At 39.6% G+C, this 25894-nt stretch overlaps 1 protein-coding gene across 1 annotated transcript in view; it reads right to left on the reverse strand.

Moving 5' to 3' along the window:
- The window catches only part of CDH8 (cadherin 8), a 153909-nt gene extending 150741 nt beyond the window's left edge, over positions 1-3168 (reverse strand). The window contains exon 1 of the mRNA XM_076349088.1: positions 2830-3168. The gene's annotated coding sequence lies outside the window, so the exon portion shown is untranslated. The remainder of the gene's footprint in view (positions 1-2829) is intronic.
- Positions 3169-25894: the final 22726 nt, after the last annotated feature.

Consider the following 25894-nt stretch of genomic DNA (forward strand, 5'->3'; position numbering starts at 1 on the left):
GGATCCATTAATTTATTTGGTAAAGGTGCAATATTATTGGAAAAATTTTGAAGATTAAGAATGACAAAGAAAGTGAATTTAAATCTGATTGTGAGACTACTTCCCACTTTACAACTCTGTTTTGGACTTCAGTAGCAGGAGCTGATGGGAATAATTAAAGTATATTGAAAAAGCACTGAGCGACTTTGTCTAAGGAGGATTCTACTTCATCTCACAGAGATGAAAACTTTTTTGTTTGTTTGTTTAAATCAAAGATGTAAATTAGTAGAAGTTCTATACAGGGATACTTCTTATTAAAACCAGCCGCATTTATTAAGCAGGCACATGTACTTCTTATTGATTTTTTTTAATATTGAAGAAAATGTCCAAAGTTAGTTTCTTAGCTAGCAGCCTGCTCAGTTAACAAATTGCTCACCTGTATATCTTAAGAACCAACTTTCATGAAATAGTTCCATCTCTGAAGACACTGAAGGCCCTCAGCTTACAACTAGGCACGGAAATCAAAGTTCTTTATAGCCGGAATGCAAGTTGTAAAAAAAGAAGGGAGAGTTAATAAATAGCAAGCCTAGGAGGAAGCTAGCAGAAAGCTGTGCTCATTCTGTATGCAGTAAGGTAGAACAGTAAGGCTGAATAGATGAAAACCTTAGACTAGAATATCACATAATAATCACTTCCCTTCCTAGGGTTTTTCTGTCGCAAACATTCATACAATTAGGCTGGGAGGCGACACTACAGAGAGCTTTTGGGTTTTGATGTTATCGCATTTTATGGGTGTGAAATTTGACAATTTCACAGGTATGCAAAATACTAACTTCTTCTAGCTGCTTCATCATTTTATTTAAGACAGGTAAAATGTACACTAGGGTAATTTTTCAGTCTTCCGAATGTATTTATTATTTACTTATATTTACTGAGAAGCCTATTGTGAAGTCTCTCCTTGTTCATAACAGTCTGGTATTGAACGTAGAGAAGGAATATCATTCATACAAAAGTACTGCATGTTGCTCTTTATCCTTATTGCAGAGAAACTCTTGAAGAATTTCCAAAAGAGGACCAGTGAAGTTAAGAGGATTCTTTATCTATAGCTTTGGTAGTTATCAGCTCTATTCCTTAATTGAAACTGAAGTGAGCAGCTGTTAGCTTCCCTTCTATTAAGCACTAATGTGGTAGATTTGAAACCAAACAGTTAATATTATTTGATTTCTTACGATCAGCACCCCCCAAAAAACATCTGGCTGTGATACCCACCAGAGACACAAATGGCGAGCTGTTTATGTGATCAAGTTGGCTGTTTAGAAGTATCAGCCTTTATGAAAGTTGTACGAGTATTTATTCCTACTTTCAGAGGAAAGAAAGATAGAATCATTTGCATGAAACAGAGCGCGTGTGTTTGTGCCTGTCTGAAAGAGAGGAAGAGGGAGGGAGAAGTGAGGGTACAGAGTTTGATACCTGTTGGCAACATGAGCAGGTTTGTGTAACGCCGTTATGTGCCAGGTTGGATTGATTCCACTCTATTTAGTCTGGTACTAAACACAAACTGTTTGAATTGAGACAGATTCAAGACATGACTGAACAGCAACGAACCACAAAGGAATTCCTGCCTATGTTAAGTGGTGTCACCTTCATAGCGGTAGGCAGTGCCTAAATAAGGATTTGAATTAATCTTTTCTATAATATCCACATAGAAACTGCCATAGGCTTTCTGTGCTGAAGCTTTGCAGTGCCTCCCAGGCTCCCCAGCCAGGCACCGTACACAGGTCTGATACTGTCTGGCAGGGATGCTGTCTGACAGCTTGGGGCTCCCGATTGGGATGCTGCTACCCAGCAGATACTGTAGCCAAGCAGAATAGAAGGACGTGTTACTCCTCTGTCTTCCTCAAAGAAAAGATGAAGTGTTTAGTGGAACAGCCAGCTTCAGGGGTTGACAGACTCCTGCATTCTTCTCTGGGAGCCTTGGCAGTGATGCAACTAACAAGCGACTGGAGCTAAGGGGCTTTCTCCCTCTCCAAAGTTTCAGCTGGGTGCATTATCTGTTTGGTCAACCAAAGAAAGGGAAGGAAAACAACTTGTAGGACAGGGATGACTCCTGGCTAGTTATGGCTAAAAATTCATTCCCATCTCAGCTTTTAAGAGGAAGAACAGTATTTCTGGGATGCTTTCCTCTCTGAAAGTAGGAAAGGAAGCTATCATACCATTCTTATTCATTTATCTAGGGGGTGCAAAGCTTTGGGGGGAGGGAAGGTGGTGACAAATCAGGGGGAATTCCCCCCCTCATGGTTCTTCCAGCCTCCTCCTCCCTCATTTACATATCTGGCTGGTGGGTGATTTTTATTCTCAGCACGAAAACTGCAATCTATTTCAATGCATGAATGCAGCCCTGCATCTATTCAACACAGTGAAATAGCCCAGAGATTTATTGTAATAAATAAGAAAACAAGGAGAAGAAACAGGTTCTCCAGCCTTGGAAGCAACCCTCTGTGATCCTCCTGATCCTTTAAAGCAGGGGGGGGAGAAGGGAAGAAAAAAAAAAAATCACCCCAAAAAACAAAACAGAAGGAGAAATAGCCACACCACCACCACTCCTCCTCCTAAGGGAATAAAAAAAATCCTAACTAGCATCCCATGGCATTTCCATTATCAGGAATCTCAAAACATCCGACTTAAATGAGCCACTACAGTTCAGCCTAATACCGTCCCTATTAACGAGGAAGGCACTCGCACAGTGCACCTTGCAAGAACACAGACAGACACTAAGTCAAAAAAGAAATCTACAGAGAGACAGCCCTCTGCCAGCGAGACATAAATAATATTAATAAAACGAATACTCACTCTTTCAAGGACCAAGGAAACCGTTTGCTGACAGCCACTTCACGCACGGATTGAAAGGGTGAGGTAAAAAAGCATTAGCCAGTCCCTGCGAACAGGCAGGATTCTCCAGATTTTCTTTTCATGCTTTTTGAGGCTGCTGATGCTGGAGGAGATGCTGGTTACTTCGCTTCTCGGCTTTCTGTGCCTGCATGCTAAAGTGCAGTTACTAATTTCTCCCTTTACACAAGCCAGCGGCAGCAGCACGTCTCCAGGAAAGCAGGGATATTCCAAATAAATCCACTAATTCCGGGTCTGAGCGCTCCAACGTGCCTGCCTGCCAAATGTAACTGTGAAGTGATGTGGAAAAGTGCGCTGGGAGCCTCCCCTGACAGCTCTTATTGGGCTGATCTCGGAGGCAGGTCTAGCGCTTGGAAATTCATGTAAGCAGTTTTGGGTGGTGGTTTTCCCCCCCCTCCTCTCCTTCGAACCCCCCCACCCCGCCTTTAACCCGGTAAGCACACAACTTTTCCACAAACCGCGGAGCCACTCGTTCCCCGGAGCCGTGGCGGGCGCCCGCACCGCCAACTCCGAGCCGGGGCATTTCCCTCAGGCCGGGCGGGAAGGGCGCGGGGGCGGGCGCCGAGGCGGCACCCGCCGAGGGAGCGGGGAGGCCGGGCTCTGAGCAGCAGGGCCACCGGGGAGGCGCCCGCCGGGGCGGCGGAGCACCACGGCGGGACTGGGACGTGCCCGGAGCGCCGGCAGACGGGCGGCGGGAGGGAGGAAGAGCGGCGGCAAAGCGCCGCGGGGGCAGAGGGCGCGGGAGGCGGCGGGCGAGGAGTCCCCCGTCCTCTGAGACGATGCCCACCACGAAGGGGAGGCCGGGGCCGCCGGGAGAAGGGCAGCGGCCGGGCTGCGGGCACGGCGGGTCGGGATCGGGGGATGCGGCGCGGGGAGGGCGGCGGGAGGAGGCAAGACCCCGGAGAGGGCTGCGGAGGGGTAAGGAGCGGGCGGGAGCGGCAGTTGTTCATCTCCGTGACAGACGGTGCGGGTGCGGGAGAGACAGGCGGATGCTCCGGGGACAGGGAGAGCATCCTTTAAAAACCATTTTTTCAAACAAATCCCAAAGAACGGCAGGCATTTACATTTTCTCCTGGACTGTTTTAAAGCCAAGGGTAGCAATCAAATTATAAGAAGGAGCCTGAACCAGCCTAAATGCAGAACACAGCCAAGACCCCCACACAGCAAGCGATGGCTGAAGGGCAACTGCGGTACAGTAAGTTGTTGACCATCACCCAGTTTCCAGATCCCCTTTGTGACTGACAGTGCTGGTATCCTGCACAGCCCCAGCTCGTGAAGTGCCGAAAGAGGCAAAAAGGACCCTAAGCATTGAGTAGTCACCTGCCTTTGACTTTAAAGAGCTGAAGGTTGCTCATCCCTTCCGAGGGCTCAGCACTGGTCCAGGCAGGGCCGACAGCAAAGTGTCCCTGCAGAGGGCTAAGGAACACCATGGCCAGCGCCACGGGAGAGATCAAAGCGACCCCTTTGCCCACCTGCTTTATCCATTGAGTTTATGAGTTTTCTTCCTTTGTATGCTGCATCTATTATCTATTAGCAGATTAAATGTTTTATATGTAATAATTACATACATCATAGCTCTAAACGTTACCACCACCTATATTTTTTCACAAGTTTAATGTTTACCAATAGAGAAGGGGTCAGTATTGTGCTAGGAGCACAAGGTGTAGACATGGTCAGGTACAGATGATGACTCTTAAAATGGAGGACTGATTCAACGCTTAACTACTCCCGTTGTGGAATCTTAAGTGCTTAAATGCACTCAGTTCCATCCTCTTTCTCCAACGTTCCTTGACCAGTATTACGTTGTGTTTAAGATGAGCATTCAGTGTGGTTCTGTATTATTAAAGCTGGTTCATTGCTCAACTTTAAGATGACCAGCCATTTAAAAATAAACTCATTCATATAATCTGAAAACCTTTTAAACTTAAGCAAAAAATAAGATGACTACATTGTTGAAGATCTATCTAGGATTACAGAAAGCGGACCCTAATATTCCTCTATATAGTAAGAATACCATATAATATAGTTTCATAGTAGTTAGTCATGCCAATACTATGTATGCATGCATGCATGCATGCATGCAAGACAGTGAACAAGAGAAAGGGACACCTGCATTTGGAGCTCTTACGTGCTTCACTTTATTTTAACTAAATGCAAGTTATTGAAGATAACAGATGCATTTCTTCTTCCACAAATATTCATTCTGAAAAGTCTCAAACTCAGAAGAACGTAGAAAAACGCACCCAGAATTTGACATTTTTCAAGGGCAATGAAGAAACATCTAACTATTTCTTTGCTTCCCTCAGCCCAAACGTTTACTTTCCAAGCTGTGCGCCTGGGATGATTCCTTGGAGGAGGATGGATATAAAATACACAATACTTACTTGAAGCAGGCAGAGCCTTGAGGGAAATACAAAACACTTTGCAGTGCAATAGATAACATCAGAAATGTGGCTTCCCTTTACCCAGGGTTCCACTGAGGCAAAGGGTATTTTCTCCCCCATCCTTCCACCAACTGAACACCACAGTGAGAATATAGATGCTGTCACAAGGAAACATGACGATGTTTAGCCTGTCTTTGCTCCTGGTAATTAATGACAGTCTTCAAACTTCTTTTTTTTTTTAAGGTTTCAGTAAGAGTAGTTGCACACTTTGTTTTCATTTTTATTAACAATACCTGACAGAAACAACCAAGAATAAAAATTCTCACTAGTAAGAATGGGTTAGATCCCTTGTGTCTGTGCTTTAAACAGATAGTACAGTTGTGTGTGGGAAGAAAGCTAATGGTAGAGGTTGCACCTCCAAGTACAGCTTAAAAGTTTAGGTTTTGTTTTGATTTCAACCTTTAACTTCTGCCATTTGTTCTATGTGACCTTTCTTACAGTTGGAAATTACTGGGGCAAATGCTATGCTCTTTCATCCTCAAGTTGTTGTAGGAGAGGGTGGTAAGTGTCTTGTTAAAATGGATTATGTCATCCATGGATTCCCCTGCTGGAAAGCCTTTCAGATGATGAAGTAAGTCTTGACAGGAAGAAGTGTATGGATTCATATTTAATTTAAAAATAATCTTGGAATAGCAAAGGAACATTTACAACTTTCTGCATCCTATCCAAATTAAATTATTTAGTGATATTTATCATAGTGATATATACACACACACATAATGTCACATAGCACTGATAAGTATGCTGGCTAAAAATCGTTTCCTTTTAAATATCTTAAATACATATTACAAGAAAGATACTTCCTCTATCTCCTTAATGGTAATTTCATTTTTTAAGCAAAAAGCAGCTCTGACTCCAATTGAAATGGGACCAAGATTTTTAGTATAATAACTGTAGTGAAGAAAAAAAATCTGCAAAATGTATGTGACTGAAGGCATCCTGGATCAAATTGGAATTCAGGTTTTAATAATAAATCTTTGTACTGAAAAAAAAAATTACACTGAATCTTCACAAAATGCATTAGTTTGTGGTATGGGAAGTTGGTTTTTGTGGTTTTGTTTGTTTGGGGGTTTTTTTTGTGTTGTTTTGTTGTGGGTTTTTTTGGTGTTTTGGGGGTGTGTTTCTTTTTTTGGGCAGTGGGGTGGGGGGTGACTGAAAAAAAATTAACCTCTGCTTGGAAGAGAACCTGGAGATTTTCTTCCATGTTACTTTGCTTTTATGAGTAAGAAGGATTAAAACCCCAATGTGACTTGTCATTAATATACAGACAGGAAATACCTGTCTATCATCTAGAAGTGCGTGGCATAATGGAATACAAGCATCTTTTCACTCTTTTATATTTTTGTGAAAATAGTTGTTCATTATCATACAATTCTTTGTTCCTCAGCATTGCAAAGCAGTGCAATAAACTGTTTTCTGAAGACAGAATTTAGACCTTACTTCTTAAAAACATTCAATAGAAGTGACTTGAAATGAGCTCTTAAGGGGCAACTCAATCACAACACAGCCTTACAAGGGCTGCTGCTGACGTAAATGTTCAGCGTCATCTCATTTAAATAACAATGCAAAAGTCAGGAACTTGAAAGGGGTAGGGAGGAGAGTGAAGGGAAGCATGCCTGGAAAAGAAACCACTGTGTTAATTCCTCATATTCAGATTTTATTCCGTCAGATCACCTAGTAATGAGATATTTCCCTCAAAGTATCAGTAGCTGATTTCAGTTTTTAATACACAATATAGGTCCTGATCCAAAATTACCTGAGGTTAATGAGTCCAGTGTGAATTACTTGATTAAGATAAATTACTTTACTGCAAGCAACTTTTGCTTACAGTTATTATCACTAGCATGCCACTTCAAAGTAATATAAATAATATAAAATTAATAACTGATCTGAAAGTTAGTAAAGCAGGTTTACAGAATAGTGGTGTATCCTACCATTATTCTATTAAAGCTTTAAATAAATTCAATGCTGCTTTCTCAGGCAAAATCCAAATGCTCTACCTAGTTTATACCTTTTGCTCAAATTATGCGAGGGATTATTCCTAAGTTTAATTTGCTTTGAAAGGCTAGAATTCATATTCCATAAACTAAGAAGAAACAAGTCAAGTCCAGAACGTTTCTGAATAAAATATGCGCTATTATCAGTTCACTACGCCAGTACAGAGACATAATTACCTTTAGAACATAGGTTCTTATCACCGTCTTGCAACCTTTAAAACCTGCTTGTATATAGTTATCACGAGTTGGTTATCATGAAAAATAATGATCCCCTGTGTTTGGGAAGTCGCTGAAGACATCTGTAACTTGACAAAGTTCCATTATATAATGCTTACAACTGATATTATAGATTAAAACAAAGGAAATTATACAAATGGCCCATGAGATAAAGATATATGGTTTTGAATAGTTTGGTGTTTTGTGTTTTTTTTTTTTTACTTACAGAAATTCATGGTTTCATTTTAACAAGGAAACCTAGAAACACTGAGAAACTTATGTGATGAACTTGCAAAGGAGTCTTTATAGACTCCTGCCAGGTCTTTATAGAGATCAAAAATGGTTAAAATTCAATACTCAACACTGGAATAGAAAGCTTGAAAAACCCCACTGAATAAAGAACAGACCATAAAGCAGCAGCATCCATAAGTGATAAAAATGATTCTCAATCACCTAAATACTTGCTTTCCAGTCTGGCCTTCTGTCAAAGACATCTAATCAAAGTCAATTCCCCTGTTACTAGATACATGGGAAGAAATAAATGCATTGATTTTGACTAAGTTACTTTTGCCTTGATTGGACAAACACATTCTTATAACCATGCAAATTCCATTTCCAGCCTGTGGACTGTCAAACAGAAACAAAGGTTTAACCCAGCAGCAGCATTGGGGCTTTTGGGCCCTTAGCAAATCCTTTTTCCGTCCCAAAATTACTCCATTTAGTAAAATAAAACATAACTAGTTCTGAGCCCCCTTCACTGTCTAGAGATTTTAAAATATAAAAAACCCAACTACTAATTTGTGTACCATATGCACCAGTGATATTATGGAATACATAAAAGTAAAAACACATTATCAAGTTTTATTATTCCTTGGGTACTGTTTGCAATTTTGAGCAGTTGCTGTCAGGTTGACTATTAGAAAAACAAATATTTCTTTTGTACATCAAACACTAAGATAAAGACAAAAGAAAATTATATCAAGCAAGGCAATCAACCATCTTTTTGTACACTAATGTTCTGGATACAATTTGGAAAGTTAATCTTTTAGTTTTCAATATGCCTTGTGAATATAGGTAACTGCATCAGTTTCAATAGCTGTGCAAATATTTTTTGCTCTACCTCAAGTGCCCTCTAGTGTGCAGTAACTAAGCAGGTTAAAATAATTTTTTTTTCCTTCTTCCTAACAAACAGCCACTCTTCTAAATCCCAAAGTAGTGTGTAACACTGCTTTTTCTTCTCAGAGGAAAGAGAAATTCAATGTTCACTGCATTAATTGTGTGGATATAAATGAATTATCTCCTCTATGTAAAATCAAATCACCCCCTTTGCTGTCAAATTTTTATTCTCAGAGGTGTTAGTTAAATAAAGCCCAATAATTCTTCCGGACATTGTGCAAGTGTTGTTGAGATACAAACAGTTTTCAGTGTTATCAGAATCAAAACAACAGTATTCTCTATCTACAAAAGGAAATTAACATATTCACCAGCAAAACATGACCCTAGAACAAGATTTAACAACAACCCCCCTAATTATGCTTCTAGAATTTTGTTGTTTTGTTGTGGGGTTTTTTTAAAATATATTTTTTAAAGTGCTGAACACCACTGATAAACCTAGTTTTGAAAGTTAATTTAAGCTATTCTAAGCAAACACAAATACCCTCTAGAAATACACACTAATTTGTGAAAAATGGAAGTATGGAAGTACTCTTACATAGACATATATATCCCATTCTTTATCAGCAAGTGATTGAATAAGGCCATAATGAAAGTACGTTTTGTCACCAGTTTAGAAAATAAGTAATTCTAAATGAATATAAAAAAAAAATCAGAGGCACACGTGTAACAAGTTCTGCGTGCTCTCATCTGTGCTTAACAGCAAGATTAATCTGTCCTTCCATTACACTGATGTGCTTGGTCAACATTCTGACATTACTTGGCTGGACAAGTTGTGTCACGTCTGTCAGCGATAGGAAGTTCTGTACAATGCTGCTTTTTGGCTGCAGGAGGCAACGCACGCGGCCAAGTAGTTTTAGCTGTTTAACTGCCACATCAGCAGGACAGAAGGCGGCTGCCTGAGAACAGATAAAGAAGAAAGGGAGGATGGGAAGAGAGAGGATGTTGGGAGGTAATAGTCTGGAGAGGTAACATCACCAGGTGCAGCTCCAAGAACAAAGAATGAAAAATATCAGTATATGTACCCGCAAGAGATAGTTGTTTAACTTATTTAATCATATTTCTAAGAGGCTCCCCTGTATTTAAAAAGCAGGTTTAACACTTGAGGTACCCACCTGACTTTCTCCACTACACAAATGAGTTAATTTTGGGGGAAACCATTGGAGACTTTTTCCCATTCCTCATTTCACTGTGGTCTGATTTCAGAGCCAAGTATTCACTTTCAAGTAGGATTTACTATAAAATTCCATGATAATAGAAAGCTTAAGCATACTCTAAATAAAACAGATTTTTAATGGACTTCTAACTGAGAGCTGATATAAGAGGGATGGGTGGATCCCAGGAGAGATGAAATGCTTGCATATACTAGGGATATGCTACAAGGTGAGAGAATTGAATCTTTTGTAAGTTGTAAAATCAGCAGGACTTCCTATAAGTGGAAAGAGTCACCATCCCTGTATCTGAGCTAGGGCTGCGGCTGTAGGGCTGTGGTTTCCAAGTGAGGTGTTGAGACAAGCCGACAGGATTGTCTCCTGTTCGCTAGCTTAGATGCTCCCCTGCTTGGCCTGTTGGCTCTTTTGAATGTTGTTTCTTGTAACTTAACTATTCCTCATGCATTCCATAGAGAACATCGTTTTCTAACACAGTTTTGGTATACATGAGGCTAACAGAATAGAAAGCTAAACATCACAGTATGCCAATACACAGTTTTCTAACACTTAACAGCCTATTTTAATCTATCTTAATAGCCACACTGCACCCAGGCAACGTGATGGCAGTAATGCAGCAACTAGATTTATTCCAGAAACAATAGCAGAAAAGACAGTCTCATACTTTAGAGCAACTACAGACCTAATGTACATATCAGTAGGGGCTAGATAGGGCTTGGTGGTGATTTGGGAAAATAAACTGCATTCGTTACCATCAGATTTGAGTAAACTTACCCAGACTGTGTTCAGCCCTCATCATTACAGTGCAGTGATATGGGTGAACTGCTATTACAGCAGTAGCAAAGTATACCTGCTAGTATAACATAATGAAAGGAAAAAAACATTCAGTGGCAAGGATATCTCCTTGCCATAAAATGGATAATTCAAAAATTGACAGCATTCTGTTACCTCTGTTCTGAACAAGAAATCTCTTAAATTTAGACCAGGTCTTCATAAAAGTGTCTTCCTTAACTAGAGTAGAAATAGAGTATCTTAGGTCCATGTGAAGGTGACAACGATAGCAGGTAAACGAACTAAAGGTAGCTGTGGTTACTAATAGAAGCAAAAGGAAAAGTAGCACAAGCCTCAGGTTTCAGCATATACCACCTGAAGGAACTCCCAGAAAGGTGGTTTTGCATACCCCATAACCCAAATCTAATAGCAACACAAGCTGAAATTTGGCTGCTAGTCCAAATCGTATTTGTTTTTCCATACTGAACACAGTGACAGATTAGGAGTACACGCTTATTTCAAAGTACTTTCCTCCAGAGATTTCTGTTTTGTTTCTTTGTTTAATTAAGAAGGTGAGTCAACATATTGCCCACAAAGTGATTTTTTTCAGCAACTGCTGACATCGTAGTGTGGCAGACTGATCTTAAAAAAAAAAGGTAATGCTGTGGTAAAATAAAACATCCATTTCCCCTAAAAAATATTTTCTGGTGCACATGTAACAAATATTGCTAATGAAGCAGAACATAAATCATTTAAATCCCCAGGACTTAATGCTGAAGTACTTTTCTTTTTCAGTAAGTAGCTAAAAAAGCAGAGTACGTAAAGGAAGAATCGTTTTACTGAAAAGAACTAGGTTTAATGCCAGTAATTTAGTGAATCAAGTAAATACCTCCTGAAATATGTATTCTACATTCATTTAAGAACTTTGATAGGTAGTGTTTATTGTTAAATAGTAGTAAAATCAATTGAATAAGTATCTGAGACTGAGGTGCTGGAAATAACATCCCCCACAGGAAACAACATGAAAATGATGTGGCTAATAGTTCTGTTATTTGTTGATCCTCAGCTTCTTTGCAAGCCCTTTGAAGTAAAGAGACAGTGGTAAAAGGCAGTGCGCTCCGTGAATTACTCAAGTCAAATAAGCCAATTGTGGCAAAACTGAGGGAATAGTAGGGCCTGATTCACTACTGTGCTAATTTCGCCAATTCCAGCTTAACACTGGAGTAACACTGTGGTAAAAGACGACCCATATTTTTATTTAAATTAAAATCTCTAATATTCATCAAATATTTATAAGAATATATAACAAATAATTGTGGCAAACATTGCATAATAAAGATGAAAGGGAAATTAACCTTGTGAATTTTTAAGCTGAAGAATAAAGACCATTACATTAATAAGACTTAATTATATCATTAAATATTTAAAATTATGTCCTCTAATAAATGTTTTTATTTAACATATTTCTTTTTTATCTATTACTTTAGTAAAATGCCTTTAAGACATGAACAAAAACCCAGAAGAGTTCTTTTTTTTTTTGATAGCCATGCAATTACAGAAAAAACGAGAAGGGAGTCACGTTACGTCTTCAACTCAAGGTCAGCTTTCAGGACAGAACAATCTGTACTGCCACTAGCCTCAACTCCCTTCCCCGGGTGGGCTGGTAAGGGGCTGCATCTTTGCTAAGCATTTTTCTTCAATTATTCTTTTATTTTTCTAGGACTAGCTCGGCTCTATCTGTTCTAATGCACTAAGTTAAGCTAGCACAAATAAAGCTTATCACCATCCACACTTCTAGCATTCCATTTAACATCTAACCCTATTAAAAAGGGTATAGAGGACAGTGTGTTCAAAGATCAGCTTCTAGCCTGCACTGATGAGTCCTCCCTTGCTATCACTGACAGAACACAGGTGTAAGAGCAACAGCTGGAAACCACCAGGAAATCTTCAGGGAAGTCAGCACCTTGCAAGCAAGAGAAAGGGTCAGTTTGCTCGCAAAGGTTTGGAGGGTACAAGCTGCGCAAGGAATACAACCCACCCCATCATCCCTGTGTCAATATCACAAATTCTTTTCCTTACATTAATTTATCTCACTTATTCTCTCTAGACTTTTACTATTATTCTACAAAAAGAAATCCAAGGAAGAGTTACAGCAAAAAGCTTCTGAACCAAACCAAATGCCAGGCAACGGTTCAACCCACAACAAGGTTATAGTCCCACCAGAAAGAAATTTCTTTCTCCAGCACACCTCCAAAACTTTTAATGTTTCCCTGTAATTATGGCATTTCAAAGTAACATTTATGTCTCTTCAGTATACTCCAGTTGTTCTTTCTGCTTTGGCTATGCATATCAACCACACACCCAGATAGCCTGTATGTCTCAGCTTTCCACTGAAAAACTATGCATTACATACACTTGCAGAAACACTGATTAAAAGCAAGTGGCAAACACTAAGAAATCAAATCTAACTCATCAGCATTTCAGATTTATCAGAAGCTACAATTTAATGATGCTTTAGCAGAAATTCTCTTCATTTACAAGCACACAAATATGAGGCCCTATCTGTTTAGCTATTGTGCTTTTTCCAGTTGAGCCATTCTTTGTTTACCACAGTAATACTTTTTCTGATTTACTCCCTGCAGATTCTTGTTTATTTTTGTAATATTCTTTTGACTTGTCTTCTGTAGATTGTGTGTTTTGTTGCTATGATTGCCTTCCCACTATCCCTCACCATTTCCCACTCACCTATCCGTCACCACCCATGCTTAATTACAGAAATGTTATTTGCTGGCAGGAGTACTACCATTATGCAGTGCAAATACTGTGCAGATTATTAAAGAATCATATGAATCGAACCTTAGTGAAAGAGTATTCTTCAGAGTTATTAAAAAGATTGAACTAAGTCTGGTTCACTTGTTTACACATTGGACAACTCATCTAAAACTAGGTAACATTTATTTACATTTGGCAGCTATGAGTGCACTGGAGATATAGCCTTCTAATTAACATGCATGATGCTGCAAATATAAACAGGGATAAACACATACTCCATTATGTATTGCTGCCAGTCACATTGTTACAATACTCTTTTCTTTTCAGTGCACAAGTAAAACAATGCTACAAAGCAAACAAGCACTGAGCTTTCACTTCAGTACCTGCCTAATAAACAATCTCCTGGAAATAAGATATGACATTATTTGGAATAGTTACCAAAAAAAACCACCAAACACCAAGTTTCCCAGCATTGTCGTATCCTACCACTTCATTAAACTAAGGCTCAAGAGGCAGCAGAAATAACAAGTGAGCTTCCACTAGTGCTATGTTTTACTTTGCCTTGAAGTTTCCACAAAAAAAAGCACATTTCTAACCAACAAGGTTCAGAAGAGTGAAAAGTGACACTATGCTTACAAATAAAAAGCTTAATCTGCAGAACAAATAAGGAATAATATATATACCATGGGTCAAATGGATCACCTTTAAAACATAAGGTAAAGCAGTCTTCCTAGACACCTGTACAAACCAGCACAGTTAAGTGATTGCTGAAAATTCCCTGGGAACTGCTTATCAGCTGTGTCACCACTAAAATTTCACCTGGGTGCATGTTTCAGTGACATCTAGTAGCATGTATAGTCTAAAAGGGTCCACTGCCACATCTTCCTTCTATGTTGGTTAAGCTGACGAAGAAGAGGTGAAGGTATTGCCAGCAGAGACAGGAATGCTGGAACCACCGAGCCAAAGATGCTTTCCCACGGTAATTTTGCCTTTCCCTTTCACTTCATTGTAAGTGGACAATTCTCAGCAGCATGCCGCAAGTGTTCTTTCCTCCCAAGTGCCAGCCTCATAACTGATATACATCTGTGCACATACAGGGGTGGATGTGCACGTGTGCTTATATAGACGGCTTATACCACAGAGGTTTACAAATGCTCAGTACATTGTAAGATCTCTTCTGAAAAGTCAGTGACTGCTGTCATTGAGAGTAAGACAGGATTTATCACTTGCTTTATAGTTCAGCCCAGACATGTTTGGACGGGTGTACGGTCTTCACACAAAGCTCTCTGTTAAAGTGCCTTCAGACAGACTTTAAGTCTCCACACCACAGTTCACTGCACACCCCTACCCTGAGTTGTCTCACATATAATTTAAATGTTTAATGCAAAGTAAAGCTAATGTTAACAATACATATTTTTGAAGACTGACAGTATAATGCTTTATTTCCTAAAGGAATAACTGGAGCGATCCATAGGCAAATAGAAACTCAAGTAACACCATCTGAACAGGTATAAATTGTACTCATCCTTGAGAAATCTTAGAGTGCATGCTTCCCTTCCCGCTTCTCAACTAGGCAAAGTGCGATTTACTGTGTGGTTTTCTTTCAGATGAGGTATTAAAAGCTGCAGTGCACTCTATTCTGTATTGGTATTAATGACGCCTTTGGAACTGTGATGTCTTTGATATGTATTGTGTGCTGCTGACCGATGGCTCTTTCTAGCCCAGAAAGGTACTTTGTCTTAGCAGGTTTGTGTGGGCTGAGAGCGGAGGCCACAAGAATATTTTGAAGTTGAGGATTTTAAATTAATATAAAGTATCATATCATTAAAGTTGAGATAGTAATACCCTCTAAAGTCACCCTAAACTTTCTTTGTCCACGCAGGAAATTATTAGATATTATCCTACCTTGGTTCTGGATATTCTTTATTGCTCTTCATTCTCAGAGTTGGTGGACGAGAATCCACACAAGCAAGAACAGGGACAGCAGAATCATCCTCTTTGTGCACATCCTCTTGCGTACTTGCTGCAAGGGCCCCCAAATTCTTTTCTAAATGCTCAGAAGCAGCAATTCTGGTAATTGTATGACTAATATCTTCATTATCAGAAAGCGGTATCTTTCACATACAACAAATGGAGATGATACAAACATCAAACTGAAAAAAGGATTTAAGAAGGGGGAATTATTTATCAAAGGGAAAAATATAAACTTAAAAGATTAATTTGTGGCACATCTTTTTCTTAACCTGTGTTATAACCTGCTGTCTGTAGTAAACATACATTAAATAAACAACAACTTGCTAACTGATTCCATGTTTTCTTGTCTATTTTTTTTACAATACTAGTAATACTTAAAATAATTTTGCATAAGAGAAGACTCAACGTTCTGCTATAAGATTTTATTTATGCCATCTGAAGTGGGAGCGGGGGTTAAGAGCACAAAAGGTTGGAGACAGAAGAAAAAATTTGGCTGGGGTAGGAAATCAGATGGTTGTTAGGAACTGAAAGCTATGAACAACTCGGCTGGTTAGTGATCAATGCAATTAGTAGAGAGCCGTTTACTCTGCAGAACCACTTTTGCACTAGCATTCAGCATCAGTCATCTCGGCAGTCTCAGAGAGGAATAGGACTCTGGACTGGTGGCTGAAGTCCTCGGTCTCAGAAGCAGCCTCTTGAGGTCAGGTTTGAGAAACACCAGCAGGGCAACATGGGAAACAATCGGTGCTGTTGCCCACGCTGAACCTGTCCTATGAATAGACAACTTCATTCTCTAGGCTTGTTAATCTGTCACCAAGAAAAAAATAGAAAGAAAAATTAAAATATGATATCTTCTCCAAAAATAGGATTTCAGTCATCCCGGAGAAGTGCCGTGCTTGGATATTTTCACTCAGGTTCCGCAGTCTGCTGACATCTCCCTACTGTCACCAGTATTGAGCTTCCTTTTGGCACTGCTAAAGGTCACAGAGCATCAGGGAGGTGGAGAGATACCTCCACTTAAATGACCATAAGAAAACGTCTTCAGGATTAATGTGAAGTAGAAAGAATTGAAACAGTCTTTTTATGTTTCTCTTTGCTGTTGTTGACAACACTAAAACAAGTAGTGCCTTCCATTATTCAGCATTGTCTCAAGTCTATCAAAGACCAAAGGTTAGTTCCTAAAAAAGGATGCTGCTGACTGAACCAGTCAGTCAGGTAGCCTGGTTTCTAATATTTCCGTGCTAACATGGAAAACAAAGGATCACGGATTGCAAGAGCAGAAAAGACTAGTGGAAAACAATCTAAGGAAAAAAGAAAGACAACCAGTAAGTCTCAAATAGTACCTTTGAGAACGAAGGGAAATCAGCGAATGCCACTTTACTTGGAAGGACAGAGTTCAATGGCATCAATATAAATTGGAAGAAAATCCTCTGGTATGAAAGCAAAGTAAGAGACTATTTCAGTTCTCAGGGCAAAGTAGAGGATAGTAACGGTAAGTCTGACCCTGTAAGGTGTGGAATGCCACGTGGTAGCCTACAAGCATAGAGTGCTCAGCACTTCTGAGGGTCAAGCCTTTGGCACTCTGGCATTTGAGATTCAGTCTCTATAGATTAGGATTGATCTCCCCTGTCTCTGGATAAAAAAAATAAACAAACTGTAACCTTGAAATTGTCATCCAAACCTGGAGTCCAGCCAAAATAGCAGAGACAGAATCCCCTTGAGAAGCAGAACAGCAACCCCAGAGGTCACTATTGATGCATCAAATAGAAACAGTGGATTTTGATATAGCAAGGACTTGTGTAATTTCATTTTTATTCAAAAAATAAAAGTGTAACCATATTTTTTTTCCCCTGAAATGCAGAACTGCATCCGTCTCCATTTAAACACAGATACTCATAGGGTATCTTAATATCCTTTTGGAACTGAAAATGCACAAAGATGTGTTTGAAAGCAGCCCAGTTCTAGAAGACAACATTCCTACCCCATGGCAATAGGTTTTGCTACCCTCTTTGTTGTTTTTGGGAACAGGATTTGCCAGCAGCTTCAAAGCTGTACAGAGGAAGCAAGCCATATTCAAGCTAGGAACGGCACCAGTCCACTCTCCAGAAGGAGGGTTAACAAGTGGTCAAGCTTTTAGGATTCATTGCAAAACAAATGAGTTTGGATTCTGGGGTGGTTTTTTGCTTTAAGCGAGGCAATATTCTGAATTCAAATGAATAAAGAACTCAAGCACGCTGTAGGTTGTTTCCTCAAAAGCCTAAAACTCTACTTCAGATTCACTGAAACTGAGGACAGCAAAGACCACAGAATGATATGTCAAATGTTTATGCTTAAACATAGCTCATGGCAATGTGTTCAGTGCATATAATTTCCTTACTTATAATGGGGCAACACCCAGCAGACACCAAGCAAATGTGCAACTGTACAGAAAGATGCACCCTCAATTCCCAGTGGTTAACCAAATCTAAAATTCCAGACATTTAAACTTCAGACCTGCAGAATATCAGTCTAAAAATAAGAAAAACAGGAAAGTAAATGGGAAACCATGCAATAGTGCACATTATATATAAAAACAGCTGCAAAAAAAAAAGTAAATTAAGAGGACCTCAAAGATTCAGCAAAGGGAGAAGTACTATATAAATAGGAATAAACAGAGAAGCAAGTGCTTTGAAGGAAAATGCAAGGAATTTGATTGCTCTATCAGTGACTATGTTGGTTACACAGTACACCTACTAGGAATGCATTTTATTATTTAATATTTATCACTTTTGACGGTCACAGGTGTTCCTACTTCAAAGATTTTAGCAAATGCCCCTAACTCTGTGACATCTGGATACTGTTATCACACTACCATCAGGTAACTTTTGCCACTAGGCTCTGCTCTGGCAGATGTGTTTTTACTGCCACTGTTCATTTCCTTCCCTGTTAAAATGCAAAACATTAGCTTTTACTTACAAATAGACATAACCTGTTCTTCTCTACACCATGAAGTTAGTCAGATCCTCATACACTGTTAATCCAACAAAAAAAAAATATTAAATAGAAAAAAGTTTTACTTGCTAGAATGCTGGGTCAGATTCTCAAATAACAAATTAAAGGCCATGGAACTATTATGATTGACACTTTTTGTTAAAGATCCTTAGTATATTTTCCATGTTGTTAAAGGAGTGTTTAATACAAAAATAAAAAAACCCACAACATTCAGGAAGGAAATGGAAAGTTTTCTGTAAACCTGCAGAGAGAACAAGCTGCTCTGAGGTAAGGCAGAGTCCTTATTTGCAGAAAATATTTTTCACAAAAACCTAAAAAAAAAAATCTTTGGAAACTCATTCTTTCTGGAACCCTATATGTAGCTGAGTAAAATTAACATATAGTTAAGTCCTGAAGAATGTTAGTTTCATTCAGCTGCTCAGGCACTCTTAAGGGTCCGTGGAGGCATGCCCTGGGGACTTTGGGTCTTCCTTTAGCCAGAAAGGACCCTTCGCCAGTTGGCTTTTTATGATGTCTAATTGGTCCTGTGCCAGTGACTTCATGACTTCATTAGGATTTCATCTCCACAATAATCTAACACTGAGAAAGATCCCTGACCTCAGATTCAAGCGCCTCATGGCTAGCTATCTGCAGAACACAACAGATCAAGGGAAGGTTACTCAGCTGACAGCTAGGAATTTGGACGTTTGCTGTGGTTCAGTGAGTCCCGTCGAACACTGCATGGTTTTGCAAGATTGCCTCGTTGCTGGAAAGCTTTTTCCTGATGAAATCAGCTTTGTTGGGACAAGAATCGATGGAAGACATCTAAAAATTTTTTGCAGGAGGGTTTTTACCAACTTGTACTTTATTATTATCCCTTGCAAAAGAAAACAAAAGTACACAAACAGAACCTAAAAAGCTATACCAAAAATACACTTAGCGAAATAATTATCTGTATTAGATGACTGTCCCATTTGTAATATGTACTATGTTTTACTATTAACTGGCAGAAAAAGACAATAGAATCAACAAGTCTATGATTTATGCACAACCTACCAGAGAGATCTCACCAATCCAGAGTAAAGAAAGAGCAAGAGTATTATGAAGTCAGAAGAAAATTATAGGATAATGTTTAACTAAACAAAATACTACAGTTTGTATACTACTAAAGATGGACATAAAATTGCATCTAGACATTTTTGAAAGTGTGAACATCAAGGATTCAACAAAATACCACAAGTCTAGGAAAATTTCAATTTTATGTAATGTATTAATATCAATCTATGGCAGATTAGACAACCTATACTGGCAGGGAAATAAATTCTATTCTCTGGTCTGAGGGGGTTTTTGCATATTAAATTGTATAAAGCATTTTACACTTATGCCTAATTCTGTAAGAAATTAAAACCTGTGATTATCAGTTGCCTAACAGCATCAATGTTATAAATTAAAGGTTTTGAATAACGGCCAGCATGCATCTCAGCCATATTTCAAACTTTTCGAATATAATCCACTTTTCGCAGACCATCTGACAAGTTCACAACTTTTGATCAAGGCTTGTATTATGTGTCATCAGTATTCTTTTGTTCATCTCATACCTATCAATTTTGTTCCTCAAAACCTAGGGCTGTTTAAAGTGTGGAAGAAGTTTGGCATGTTATCTGGGTCATTTATGGAAATCAAGAACATTATTTAACATTAACATTAACATACATAAAAATTACTAGAAATTATGCACCACAAATCCAGAGCAGTTTGTGGCTTTTTAAAAACTGCATTGTATAATACAAAGCATTTTCTCAGTCAGGTACAGAAAAATTCAGGTGGAAAAAATATAAGTACAAAATGGACATATAGCTTAGTTGAAGCTATGTCATATATTAATGTTATTCTCATTACAGCAGGATATTGGTAAATAAGACTTATATCCCTGTATGTTAATTTTTAAAAGCAAAAACTAGCTCCTCTACTTCAAATGCAAACTAACTCCTGTGTGTTTGAGTTCTGGTAAAATTTACTGCAGAACTATAACACCACCACCTAAGGGATGACCCTTGCTTTTGTAATGAGTGAAGCAAAGAGTAGTCACTACATTAACTAAAAATAAATGCAAGCACTATAGAAAGCTGTTTCATTATTTAGGAACAGCTGAAAAGACATTTGGAAAGCAAGTGTCTCTCACCGTGTCTCTATCAGAAGGTGGATCTCTGCAGAGAAAGCGGCTGTTCTGAGACACTGTTACAGTTGCTGCGTTACAGCACTGTAACAGGTGAGAACCCAAAACTTGTTCTGAGTTTTGGAGGAAGATCACCCACTGAACATTCAGTACATTAAGGACAACAATTTATCTCTGTTAGAAAAAATCCATACTTTGAGGCAGGGGGAGGGGTGTGTGTTTGCTTTTTATAGCACACGTATATCTTCCACATTCAAATTCAGATGCATCCATGCTACCTGTAGTTGCATAGTTCAAATGTAAGCCTATCCTAACCTTTAGTGCAGTAGTTGCTATTGCCAGTACCAGAGTTTCCCCGTTTTGTGATCCAGTGGGCTAGACTGGAGCCAGAACAGAAGCCGACATAGAAAAAGAATGCATCATCAGAGACCAGGCTTGACTGCATAACATGATGGTGTAGACTAGCCAAGATATTCCTTAATTATTAGAGTTTACTGCTATGCTGTCTTCTGCAACCACTTATCATAACTATTTTTATAGAACCTTTTGCAGAGATTTTGTTTCATGACTGAAATGCAAAGACTTATGTGCAACAATGAACCGGCACAAAATGAACACAAATTATAGGCTCCTCCCACACCACAATTAGGTGAGAATTCTGCATTTATGAAGATTTTCTAAAGCTAATAGAGTTGAACTTGGACACAAGACAGCACAGCATATATCATACTAGGAATAGTAGCCTAGCATTTGTTCTGTTGCCTCATTTTATCCTTTCAAAAACATAGCCAAGTTCTCCCCACTATTTTCTTCCCATTTCTGCCTTCATATTTAGCTCTCTATAACATTAAAAAGCTTGGAATAGGAGTGGGGGGATGATACAAAACACACACGCAAAAAATCCATTAACTCAGTACATTTAGGAATGTTTTTTTATCCTGCATTATTGCTCCTTCCAGACTTCCACAGCGCATCAGTCTCCTACAGCTATTTATTCCTTGTGTGTAACTTGCACTAGCTTTACTGTGCTTTTCTTTTGCGTCATCACAAAGGTGACCTCCGTAACAACAAAAAGAATGCCTCATAAAGGCACCGCCAAATAGGTTAAAACTCTTTGCGGTGTGGAACACACCTAGGAAGTTGCAGACCACATTCCAGTGCAGGACAGCTGTAGCAGGACCAACAGGAAAACCAAACAAGTCACCTGCCTCAGTGCTCAGGCACCAAAGAGGCAGTTACCTGATTGCTTGCTGAATAGTAAAGCACAACTGAACATAAATTTCCTAGCTTCCATCTAGTGGATTGTAGATTTCAAATATGGCTCTTCTGTAGAGACCTATTGCTCAAATACTGCACGAGCAAAATGTAACCGGGGTTTTACAGACCCTCGTGCCATCTGCACTGCTTGGCCCTGATCACCTTCCTGCTCAGCATGATCAACATGCAGTGCCATATTCCCAGGTATATGAACATCTGACTATACCTCACTCTCTCGAACTGGGGGCTGTGTCCTGGTTTTGGCTGGGATAGAGTTAATTTCCTTCACAGTAGCTGGTATGGGGCTGTGTTTTGGATTTGGGCTGGAAACAGTGTTGATAACACAGGGATGTTTTCGTTACTGCTGAGCAGTGCTGACACAGAGTCAAGGCCTTTTCTGCCTCTCACCCCACCCCACCCGCGAGCAGGCTGGGGGTGCACAAGAAGTTGGGAGCGGACACGGCTGGGACAGCTGACCCCAACTGACCCAAGGGATATCCCACACCATATGACGTCATGCTCAGCATATAAAGCTGGGGGAAGAAGGAGGAAGGGGGGCACGTTCAGAGTGATGGCGTTTGTCTTCCCAAGTCACCGTTACGCGTGATGGAGCCCTGCTTTCCTGGAGATGGCTGAACACTCCTGCCCATGGGAAGGAGTGAATGGATTCCTTGTTTTGCTTTGCTTGTGTGCACGACTTTTGCTTTCCCTATTAAACTGTCTTTATCTCAACCCACGAGTTTTCTCACTTTTACTCTTCTGATTCTCTCCCCCGTCCCACCCGGGGGCAGTGAGCGATGGCTGTGTGGGGCTTAGTTGCCGGCTGGGGTTAAACCATGACAGGGCCGACAGCCAGTACCATGGTGAAAAACAAATAGCTGAGGTGCTGCACTTGGATTACAGCTGAATGGTGCCGCAGCCTGGCCTACCAGCACTTATGCCCTGACTGCTTAAATAACATGCTTCTCACTTTCCAGGTTTGCATTAGGGGTTTAGCTCAAACATTATGCTTATCCAAAAAGGATCTCTGCTGCAGCAAAGCCTCGGGCTGTAATGAGATTGCCAGGGAATTGCAAACAGTCTTTTGCAATACCGCTATTACTAAAGTGCTGCCAAAGCAACTCCAGGCCTTGTCAGAGGCTCACAAACACACTTGCAACTAGAAGGTGACATGCAGCATTTTAGCAACAGTTGCAGGCAGTACCAACCTCGCGATTGCTAGGGTGTTGCTGTGATTAACCTAACAAATTTGTGCTGAAACAGGATGACACACAGATTTTGGAATGAAACTGTGCTGCTTCCACTTTACCAGTTATTCTGACCATGCAGGAAATTGAGATCGTCCTGCCCCCTCGTGGGTGGGTGTCTGCAAAAGCTGTGCAAGCCTGCAAGCCGGGGGTGCGCCTCTCTGAACCCCCGTTTGCCACTCAGGACTCCCTGGGTTATTGCTAAGCAAAGGGGGTTCCCTCCGACTGAATCATTGTGCACATTTAGAACAGCTCAATCGGTAGTGCTTCTGCTGTTTGGTGCTACTCCCTCAAGTGCTTTTTTAAAAATGAGCACCTTATTTGCTGTGTTGGACAGGTATGTCTTCCTTTTTTCCTTGGCATCAGAGCTTGCCTACAAACACAAGGCTAAATTCAGATAAAACTGTAAAGAAGTCTGTAATCCTGCTAATGTCAAAATCAATAGCTTTGCCATTAACATCACTGTGAATGAAGTCAGCACACTGAAATAACTTTTACTGAAAATATATTTCCTCAATTGCACCTGACGTAGTGATTCAGATTTGCTAATCCATTGTTGTGGTTTAACCTCAGTCGGCAACTGAGCACCACACAGCCGCTCGCTCACTCCCAACCACCAGTGGGATGGGGGAGAGAATTGGAAGAGTAGAAGTGAGAAAAACTCGTGGGTTGAGATAAAAACAGTTTAATAATTGAAATATAATAATAATGTAATAATAATAATAATAATAATAATAATAATACACAAAGCAAGTGATGCACAGTACAATTGCTCACCACCTGCCGACCGATGCCCAGCCAGTCCCCGAGCAGCGGCCCCCCCCGGCCAGCTTTCCCCAGTTTATGTACTGAGCATGACGTCACATGGTATGGAATGTCCCTTTGGCCAGTTGGGGTCAGCTGTCCTGGCTGTGCCCCCTCCCAGCTCCTTGTGCACCTCCAGCCTTCTCAGTCGGTAGAGCATGGGAAGCTGAAAAGTCCTTGGCTAGTGTAAGCACTGCTTAGCAACACCTAAAACATCGGTGTGTTATCAACATTGTCCTCCTCCTAAATCCAAAACACAGCACTGTACCAGCTACTAGGAAGGAAATTAACTCTATCCCAGCCGAAACCAGGACATCCATGCATATAGTGTGCGCCCTACATCCTCTTTACACATAACACCTCAATTTCACAGACTAGTTCTGATTACAGGAACTTATTTCCCCATATAAGAGAACAAAAGAAAAAACATGACAAAACTCTTTCAAGGGACAGTGTTATGAGATTCTAGCAACTTATTTTCTGCTCCTTACTTCTCTTGATTTAACGTTTATTTTCCCATTTCTTGACACACACCAACTCCGACTCTGACTCTCTAAGGCTCAGAAGACTAAATTCAGAACTGATGTGTAGAAGATAAGTTACATATCTTTAAATAGCTATTGAAGTTAGTTTTATCTTTATAACCAAGTATACGTTATTTAATACCAAAGTAAATACAGTTTGGAGTGTGTTCTTATGAGTTAGGTACTGATGAAGTTCTTTTTGATAAGATAAAGAATGTTTTACATTGTTGGAAAGAGTGTTATACGCTTTCAATCTTCCTAAAGAATGCAAAGAACATGTAAATCCCGTTATAAATGCTGACCAAAAAACTACAAATGTTTAAAGAAGTTGTAAATAAGACATGTCACGCAGCTGTAGATTATTTTCTTGGATATATTTGCTGTAAGTGAATATTCAAAAAAATTCTATAGTTTTAATACTAAATTACATAAAAATCCCTTTCCTCAAAGGACAAATATTGCTGGAATTTTCCTTAAATGGCGGGTGTGTAGGGATAGAGAGAGAAAAAGAATAAACACACCACGAATGCTCACCATCTCTTCCAAATTTGATATACCAAAAATATGGTATATATGGATTCACAAACATGAGACATTACCATTTCTTTGCAAAAGCTATGGAGTTTTATTCTGAATTCACTACTGCTCATAAAACTTCTCTGATTTGGGCTATATAATACATAAAATCCACCTCCTTCAACATGTACTATATAGAAGGTGGAGGAAAAAAAATAAAATTATAGCTATGTTTTTCATCTTGTTTTGTAACAGTAAATGCATTAGCAAGAAATAAACCTGCAGTCTGCTGTACTGGCTCTTTTTTATCTATTTTTGTTTAGGTTTTGTTGAAATCAACACCTTCTATCAGGGTAAGAATTTCTGTTTCATTTGTTTGCTCATTAAGAACAAGAAAGTGCATAATCCAGAAAGGCTTGATGTACAGATGAAGCTGTCAGAGCAGTACAAATTCTAACAGAGTAGTTTCTCAAATGTGATAATTATTATTTATTTTATAGGCTTACACATGACATCCCATTATTAAAGTAACTCCCACTTCAGCTTTTATTATTAACCACTTTTCAATCTCTTATCGACCACAAGCAAAACTGTATTTTTCTGCACAGCAACAACAAAATGCTAACACTCAACGTTTACTTTACCAGGAATTATTCTCAAAGCTATTTCCACATTCTAAAAGGTGCCTCATTTGAAAATACCGATGGCATCCATTAGAGATTGAAATTGCCCTTTACAATAGACTGGATAAATCAAAGTGTAGGGAAAACCAGTAGGTCTTTCAAAAGCATTTGGAGCTAGTCCAGCTGAGTTCCCATACAGATCAATGGGGGTTTTAACACCACTTTCAAGGACAATAGCAATCAGAAGGGAAGAGTCATGTAGCTGCTTCATGCAGAATTCTGTGCCATTACATTGAATAATTACAGGGACTCCACAGATCTCCTAAAAATCTGTACCTGGCACAGTTGGGTCAACATACAGTTTCATTCAGAAAC

The sequence above is a fragment of the Aptenodytes patagonicus genome, chromosome 11, assembly GCF_965638725.1.
Source record: "Aptenodytes patagonicus chromosome 11, bAptPat1.pri.cur, whole genome shotgun sequence".
In the NCBI taxonomy this organism is placed as follows: domain Eukaryota; kingdom Metazoa; phylum Chordata; class Aves; order Sphenisciformes; family Spheniscidae; genus Aptenodytes; species Aptenodytes patagonicus.